Source organism: Myotis davidii, unplaced genomic scaffold, assembly GCF_000327345.1.
Source record: "Myotis davidii unplaced genomic scaffold, ASM32734v1 scaffold425, whole genome shotgun sequence".
In the NCBI taxonomy this organism is placed as follows: Eukaryota; Metazoa; Chordata; class Mammalia; order Chiroptera; family Vespertilionidae; genus Myotis; species Myotis davidii.
The window spans coordinates 4,245,946-4,254,890 of NW_006296413.1; the positions used below are offsets into that span (position 1 = coordinate 4,245,946).

Below are 8,945 nucleotides of genomic sequence, written 5' to 3' on the forward strand. Positions count from 1 at the left end.
GTGCGGAGGAGGCGCGGGAGGGCGAGGGGGATTGCGCGGCGGTGACGCGCGCTCCAGGGCCGTGGGAACCGAGGGTTTCTTTCCCACAGAGTTGGCAGGGTCGAAAGTGAAGGAAAAATGCGGGAAAGGGTGGCTGAGGCTTCTGCTCGTGGTTGAGAGATGACGGATTTGCTGAGGGACGAAAACATGGCTGGTCGTTTCTCCCGGGTGAGAGACAGGGAGTGGGAGCTTCTGTTTTAAACATCCAGCCCTTTCCAGCCTGGGCTGTGGAAGGGACACTGGTGTCTGGAGGAGGTTGGCGTATGGACTCGGAGGTGGAATAGGGGCTCGAAAGGGAGGTTGAAGGGAGGGGCAGCTTCCGCCAGCTCCCCAGCTGCCAGGGGCAGAGAGGGGTGAGGTGAGGGGACAAGGTGGGGGGTTGCCCCAGGCCTGGGTGGGCTTTGGTTTTAGTGGGGGTGGGGAAGGAGGGACTTTGAGGCGCTTGTACTTTGGTCTGGCTGGGGAGTGGGGAGCCCGTCCCCATCTTCACCCCTGCTCAGTGGCAGCTGTTTTCTGCAGATACGTGTGGACAGGCATGCTTTCCTCTCCCTCAGCACCCCTCGAAGCTGTGGCCTCCTAGCAGTTGTGTGTGTCTGCCCCAAGAGGTTGTCTTTGGGGAGCGTGTGCATCTGCATGTGTGTGCCCACGATCTGGTGTGGCCCTGGGACTGCTTTGGGGGTGGGAGCCATACGAAGTGTGTGCCCACCGCGTGAAGGTTGTCCGCCTGTGGACAGCCCCGTCTGCAGGTGTAGCCTTGAATTTGGGAACTCTGGACTCTGCCCAGGCCTGTGATTGTGTATCTATAGTTGTGGTAGAGGAATACATAAGGAAGGTTTGTGGGGTTATGTGTACAAGGATGTGGGATATGCCTTCAGGAACTGTGTTTATTAAGTTAATCTGACACCTTCTCACCTTTCCCCCAAGGAGCTCAGGTGCTCCCAAAGCTGTGAAACTGTTTGTGTGTGGGTGCCTGCGTGCACAGGCCGTGGGCCTGGCAGTGAGACTGTTGGAATAGTAATGTTTACAGACTGAAGCCCAGTGCCTAGTAGAGTGAGGACTACTCACGTGTGAGGGCATGTGTTCGTGTGTAGGTGCCCATGTGTGCATGTGTTTTCATGTGAGGCCTCAGCAAGACACCTGGACTCGATGAAGAATCTTTCTTTCTATGACCTTTGGTGATTCTGTGGTCCCTAGGACTCCTCCCCTTAAAGCCTTCTTTTTAAAAAAATATATTTTCTTGATTTTTACAGAGAGGAAGGGAGAGGGATAGAGAGTTAGAAACATCAGATGAGAGAGAAGCATCAATCAGCTGCCTCCTGCACACCCCCTACAGGGGATGTGCCTGCAACCAAGGTACATGCCCTTGACCCGAATCAAACCTGGGACCTTTCAGTCCGAAGGCTGACGCTCTATCCACTGAGCAACACCAGCTAGGGCCCCTTAAAGCCTTCTTAAAAAATAGGACGAACCACCCTTCTAACTCGATGGAAGGGAAGTTTGAGCCACAGAGACGAAGGTTATGATAATTGGTCCACAGTCTCACTGTGCGGAATCGGGCCTGGGTGTATGAAAAACGCAGCCAGAGGCACCCTGGTCAAACCGAGCCCTTGTGTTATTCATTCTCTGAAAGGATTCATCAGCCAGAGGCGTCCGGTGAGCCAAACAAAGTGTGTGCTTCCGAACGAGGGTTGTGTGCTTGTGTGTCTGAGACGCGTTAGAGCACCGGTGTTGAGAGGGACTGTTTTGTGTGTCCCGTGTATATGTGCTGGGTATGTACCAGGTGAATGAATGTCTGTGTCAGCTGTGTTGGAGCCGTGAGAGGTGGCTCCGTATCTGACCCTTTGTGTGCGTGTGTGCGTGTTTCATGAAGAAAAAGGGAAGGGAGATATTAGGTGGGAGTCAGGCAGCTGGTAGGGGCAGGGTGCTTCCCGTGTGTGTAGTATCTGTTGAGCGAGTGGTGCTTTGTCTGCGATAAAAAGGCAGGGAGACTCGTCTCTGTATTCCCTGTACCTAATATAGTACCAGACACTTAGTGGGTGTTTGATAAAGATTTGTCGAGTGAATGAAGAGATATTAATACGTATTTGAAAGAATAAAAGCTGGAAGTGAGGCTGGATATGCACATGAAAATATGCACGTGTATATTTTCAGATGTAAGTGTGCGTGGGTGTGGAAAGGACCGGTACAGTGACAGCTCCGATCCCCCTCCCCACCCCATGACCCCGTTCCCTCGCCTTATATTTTGTCCCTTATTTTCTGGGCAGCTTTTGTAACCTCCTGTGCTCATTACACTTGTAGTACATTTTCACCTAGCCAAGGAAGAACGGAATGGGCCCACCCTCCCCCTCCAGGTATCAGGGTTAAGGAAGGAAGCCTTTAAGGCAGCGGTTCTCAACCTGTGGGTCGCGACCCCTTTGGGGGGTCGAATGACCCTTTCACAGGGGTCGCCTAAGACCATCAGAAAACACTGATCTCAGACCTCAGCGCTTCCCTGCAAGCTAGCGTCACTTCATCATTATCTGCTTTGAGTGGTTCTCAACTTTTTCCGAGATTAAGGACATTTCTAAAGTCAGTAATCCACAGTTCCCTTTCCACATAGTAGTTATTTTTATGTCTGTTTATTGTGAAAATAGATGACACAAAGCTACTATGAATTCAAGAGAGCTTCTAGATGACTTTGATGTTGTATTTGCCACTGTGGTTAATCAGATACACGTTAGAAAAAATAGTTTTAGCTTTAGCTTTGCGTGCAAGACAAACCAATCTGCCTTCAGGTATTTGGTGTGCATATGGATTTGTGGGTCCTTTGGGCTCCCCCCGCCTTCCCAGGTCTGGGCCTACCCACTGGGTGAGAGTCTCCATGCTAGGAAACTTTCTTTCCTCCTCTGGGGTGTCTGGCCACAGGCAATGGAAGACAGAGCTAAGTACGAGCAGCTGAGTGTGTGTTGCTGCTGATTATCTGCCGAAGCTGGGAGAGACGGGAATTTCGTGGTGGTTTGCATGAGAACTCCTCCTCATGCCACTCATGTGTGTAGAGAAAGGGCTGAAAAGGGACCAAGGAAGAAAGGGTGTGCAGGTGTGTGGGAGACCCCGAGGAGCGGGGGGCAGAGGTATAGGACAGTGTCAGGCATGCTCGGGAGAGAACAGGTAACTGTGGTAAAGTGTGTGTTGGCAGGGGTGGACGCGTGTGTCCCACGTGGGTGTTTTGTAAGTTTGTCGGTGATTTCATTCAACAGGCAGTTTTCAAGGCCTCCTTTGTGGCAGGCCCTGAGTTAGGGGCCGAAGGGGAATCAGAGATGAATGATTTAGCATTAAATAGCTCCAGGAGCTGTTTAATGGGGGAAGCAGATAAAAACGACAAAAACAGTCCAGTGTGTGGTTGCCAGAGCAGATTCTTCGGCTGGACTGCCTGGGCAATGACCTTGGACTTAAATTCTCTCTGCCCTTATCTGTAAAATGGGGACAATAATAGTGCCTACGTTATAGATTTGTTGTGAGAATTAAATGAGCTAAATCTTGTGAAAGGCTTAAAATAGCGCCCAGCTTACAGAAAATGCCGGTAAACAGCAGCAAAAGGGCAACACGGGAGAGTGCGCTGGGTTCCCAGAGAGAGGCAGCGAGGCGCGTGGCTTCGTGATTAAACCGCGGACTCCGAGGCTCAGGTCTGGGTCTGAATCTGACTTCTCTACTCACCATGAGCCTGTGACAGCAGATGAGCACCTAACCTTCAGACTGATTTCTTCCTAAGTGGGGACACCCAGGCTTACCTCACAGGTGTGCTGTGGGAATTAAATGAGGTCTGACACATACTACGTGGTGAGTAAGCGGTAGTTACTGTTAGAGGCGGAGTGCTCGTGGCGTTTGGAAGAACGGGAGAGTTTACAGGTTGGGAGGGTCGGTATAAAAGGCATGCTGTTTAAGATTGGCCTTGAGAGCTGATTATATGATTTGGGGGAGGCCAGTCCAAGCAGGGGAATCAGTGAGACGGGGCAGTGTAGTCCCGTCCGCAGAGGGGCACAGGGAGTGCAGGGAAAATGGTGGCCTCCGAAGCAGGAGAAGCAGGTTGGGACCAGGTCTTGGAGTTTTGACTTAACCCTACTAGACCGCTGTACCGATTTTTAGGTAATCTCCACACAAAGGTGGAATATTGGCGCTAGATGAAAGGTAGACCTATTTTCTACAATGTCTCCAAGTTCCATCTTATTCTAACCACTTGTTTGCATGTAACTAACCTTTTTCTATATCATGTTGTTTTTTTCTCTTTAATGCTCAGGAGCCCAGGTATAGGGGACAGTTAGGCTCAGGGCCTCAGGTCTGGTAGACTTAAGCCCTTCAACTCTGACTGTCTACAGAGTATGGGCAGATAGAACCAGAAAAGAATTTCGAGCAGGCTGATGAACAAGAGCTGTTTTGGAAGCTGGGAGGGAGGCGTAGAATGGATCAGAGGGGGCAGAGTTATGTTGTAGAGAAGTCAGTTGGGAGACAGATGAAGAAAGAGATATTGAGGCCTTGCCCCTTGGCTGCCTGGGGGAGTGGCAGGGAAGGGGGTGGCAGCCGTGTTGGCAGTGGTGGTAGTGTGGCTGAGCCATAGGCTGGACCTGGGGTCTCTGTTTCCTGTATGTGGAGGAGGTGGGAGGGGCCCGAGAGGATGAGACGCCGGGTGTGCACGGTTGGAAGACGGTGGGTCGGGGGGCGGGTGAAAGGAAAGGGGGAAGGCAGCAGGGGAGCAGGTTTGGCCGCAGATCATGCATGTGCTGAGTTGGGGTGCCCCTTGTATTCCTAGACAGCAGTGTCCAGACTGCACTGAGCCCAGAGCTTTGAACTGAAGGCGGGGCTGCAGCTGGAGACCTGGGAGTCACACGCGTGGAGCGATAGTATTTGAAGCTCTGGAGTCGGATGAGGTGCCCAAGGAGAAGGTGAAAGACTTCAGAGGCGCATCCAGTTGGGAGGAGGAGGGAGAGGAGCAGCGCAGACAGCGAAGGAGCAGTTGGAACAAAAACAGAGTCAGATCACACAGTCGAGGATGAGAGCGTGGGGCCCGGCGGCTGGTGCGCCTCGCTGGGTGCCGGAACGTTTCATCTCATTTCATCCTCATGGCCACCCCTGAGATGCGAGCGCTGGCCTCTGCACCGCGCCCACTCCGGGACCTGTTGCCCCACCTTTGTCCGTGCTGCCTCCAGAACGGAGCCGTGGCCGGTCGGCTGTGCCCATGGCTACTGCATCTGGTTGATTGGGGTGCTTGGGGATGGCATTTGATCAGATACGAGTAACTGCCCCAGATTTCTCGGGCCACAGCTCTCCCGTAAGTCACGATGTGGTGAGGGTGTTCCTGTGTTTGTGGGCCAGCGGTCCCCGCACCGAGAGAGGGCGGTGCAAACCCACCCAGAGAATCTCAGTCCTCTGAGCCCGGGAGGAAGAACTCACTCGCCGTTAAGACACACAGCTCCCTAACATTTATGTCATTCCGGTGGGACGCTTCCGTAGGTTGCACGGCCCGCCCCCGGAGCAGAGAGCTTGGAGTGTGATTTACCCTCATCCGCTGACTCAGGATGTCGTGACGCCCCTCAGGTACCGCACTGGGTTGTCCCTTCTTTGAGGTTTGAAATGACGCTTGACTGCTGGCATTTTGACTTCTTTCTTTTTTATTATTATTTTTTTAATTGAAAAAATTTTAATTGATTTTTAGAGAGAGAAGAAGGGAGAGGGAGGGAGGGAGAGAGAGAAAAAGAGAAAGAGAGAGAGAGACATCCATTGGCTCCCTCCTGCACATCCCCTACTGGGGATCGAGTCCACAACCCAGGCATGTGCCCCGACTGGGAACCGGACCCAAAATCTTTTGGTGCACTGAACGACGCCCAACCAACTGAGCCACACCGGCCAGGGCTAGACTTTTGAATTCTTACCTTAGCCTTTTCTAGTTTTCCCATCTCTGTCCTTAGGAGGAGTTGTCAGATAGCAAGTCATCTCCATCGCTCTCTCTCTGTTTGTGAACTTGGAGATCAGCAGCCCAAGCATGGTAGGATGCGTGTCACGAGCAGCGGAGTCAGGGTAGGCTCTGAGGTTCTCCCATGAGAAAATGGCCGTTTTGACTGCTCAGAACCGTTTCTCTCCTCTTGTTCATCATTGTCCTCAATAACGAATCTGCTGGAATCACACGTCTGTGTTAGGCAAGACAATACCATCTTGCCCTCTGGTGGGGCAGCACAACCTGTGTGTGTGTGAAACTGAGTAAAATGAGGTCACGTGTGTGGACCCATTGTCAGCTCTCACATCCGGTACCTGTGGTCCTGACAGTTTCTGAGGTTGGAAATAGATCGGGGCAGAATGGGACCAACTGCTCAAGAGAGCGGTCCAGGGAGTGGCTGCTGTAAGACCTGAGATGAGGGAGATGTTCTCACGGACAGCTCATATGGCAGAATGGCTAAGGGCATGGGCTGCCTGGGTTCGAATCCCAGCCTTGCTAATTGCTAACTGAGTGAACTTGGACACTTTTCTTAATCACATGGTTCTTCAACGTCCTGCTCTGTAAAATGGACATTATGATGTTGTTTGAGGACTAAATGAGTTAGTGTACGGAAATCCTTTACAATGTGCCAGGCACTGTTCTTGCTCCCATGATTATTAATCCTAGTGATCAGGGAAGGCTTCAAGGAGGAGGTGGGACTTGGCCAGATCTTGCAGGATGACTGAGTGAGATTTTCGGGGGAGGGAAGGAAAGCACAGGGCTTTCCCATCAGGAAAAAGCCTAAATGAGGAGTCTAGGGGACCAGGTAGCGGATGTGAGTCGGGGGCTTCAGGGGGAGGGGGAGGAGACCAAGACCTTTGTGCTCTGTGGGAGATTAAATCAGAACTGTAGATTAAAGGCAGCTTCTAGGAGTCTTGACTTCCAGGCCAAGAATGTAGTTTCACTGGAAGTTTTTGTTGTTGTTTTGTTTTGTTAATCCGCACACTAGGATATATTTCCTTTGATTTTTAGGGAGAGTGGGAGAGGGAAAGACAGAGAGAAATGTCGATGTGAGAGAAACACATTGATTGGTTGCCTCCCGCACACACGCACCTGACCCTGGTTGGGGAGGAGCCTGCAACCGAGGTACGTGCCCTTGACCAGAATTGAACCCGGGACCCTTCAGCCCACAGGCCGATGCTCTATCCACTGAGCCAAACCGGCTAGGGCTCATTGGAAGTTTTAAAGCCAAACAGATTTGGGCTCAGATTTTGACTCTGCCCCTCATGACCAGTATGATCTTGGAAAAGTTTCTTCCACTTTCTAAGCCTTGGTTTCCCCATCTCTACAAGGGAGTAGTAGCAGTATCCACGACCAGGGGGTGGAGGTAAGGAAATGATACAGTACATGGAAACATCCAGGCATTATGTGAGAAGTGCTTTTTATTATTCATTCAACAAACATAGCCATGTTTTTTCCTGAGCCAGGAACTGCAAGCAGCTAGATATAGAGAGATGAATGAGACATTGTCCTCGCTCCTGGATATCTCACAGTCCAGTCAGGAAGCAGAGATGGAAACACAAGACAGATCCGATAAGTGAAATAAATAATGACACAATGTACATGGAGAGCTGGCACCGAAGAGGGATGGCCTGCTCTGCCTGGGAGGTCACTTCAGAACACAGACCGAGCTAGACGGACCTGGCCTGAGAGCAAGAGGCGGCTTGTTTATTAGGCTGCTGAGGATGAGAAGAGTGAGGACGGGCAAGGGCGTTTCAAGCTGAAGGAATCCTGTGTGCAGAAGTGTGGCCCAGTAGGGACATGGGAAGAAATTGGGTGTGTCTGGAGCCTGGATTGTTGCAGGAAAGGCGGTTGCAGGGAGATGTGGTCAAACTGTGAATGGACTAGGCCCTGGGAAGCCCTGAAGAGTTTTAAGCAGGGGCTGACTTGGTTGGACCACTTTGGGCTGTGAGTTGCAGGGTGAAAAGACCTGCTGTAGAGGGAGATTGCTAAGAGGCCTATGAATGTTCTGAGGGGAGGATCTGAGGGGGGCCTGGCCTTGGGGCTGTGCTGATGGTGATGGAGGGATGAAGAGGGTTTCTAGGAGCTTAGTGTAGTTTTTAGGTTTAGAAGGTGGCACTGGTGGGCATGAGGAACAGGGCCGCGCCGATTGCTGGGTGCCTACCTGACCAGGGAATGTAGGGAGGGGGGGAGGGTATTGAGGTCCGTCTGGGACATGTGGAGTGTCCCATGAGACACTCAGTGGGAGCTTTCCTGAAGGCAGGCGGATACATAGATCAAGAGGACAGAAAAAAGGTTTGCACCAGAGTCACTGGAAAGTTCTAAGTGTGTGTGCATCTGTGTGTGTTGTGTGCACGCTGATCACAGCCATATTTGGCCAGGTGTATCTGGTACCGGTGCCAAGGGAGCCAGGCTGGGGATGGGCAGGGAGACCAACCAATAGGAGTCTATGCAGGAAGCCAGGTGGGGCGTAGGGCTCTGGCGACTAGACAGAGGCCAAGGGGGTTTTGTGCTCCGGGGGCTTTTCTGTCCGAAGGAGGTAGGTGATACGGCTGAGCTCACGCAGGCACACTGAGGCGGATGCGCACCGGCACATGCTGGGGCCGCATGGTGCGTGGCTCACTAGTGGGATCCCTGGAGCCTGGCGGAGTGTGGGTGGCCTCGTGGGTGCTCAAGAAGTATTGGCTGAAAGCAGGGCCTTTGCCAAACGCAGGTAAGGGTGGTGGAGATGTGGAGTGTGGTGTTAGTGGTGGAGTTGGGTGGCAGACAAGTGACTGCTGAGCGGACAGCTGAGGGTGCAGGACTGGCACCCAGAGAAGAGATGGGGCTGCAGGCAGTTTCGTGGGGGAGGGGGATGTCCCTAAGCCACAGCAGTGACCTATCACTGAGGAGAAGAGAGAAGAGTGTGGAGGGTGTGGGACTGAGGCTGGAGGGGCCCGGG

At 52.3% G+C, this 8,945-nt stretch overlaps 1 protein-coding gene across 1 annotated transcript in view; it reads left to right on the forward strand.

The window, feature by feature from the left end:
• The window catches only part of NRXN2 (neurexin 2), a 116,296-nt gene that overhangs the window by 763 nt on the left and 106,588 nt on the right, over positions 1–8,945 (forward strand). The gene's annotated exons all lie outside the window — the stretch shown is intronic.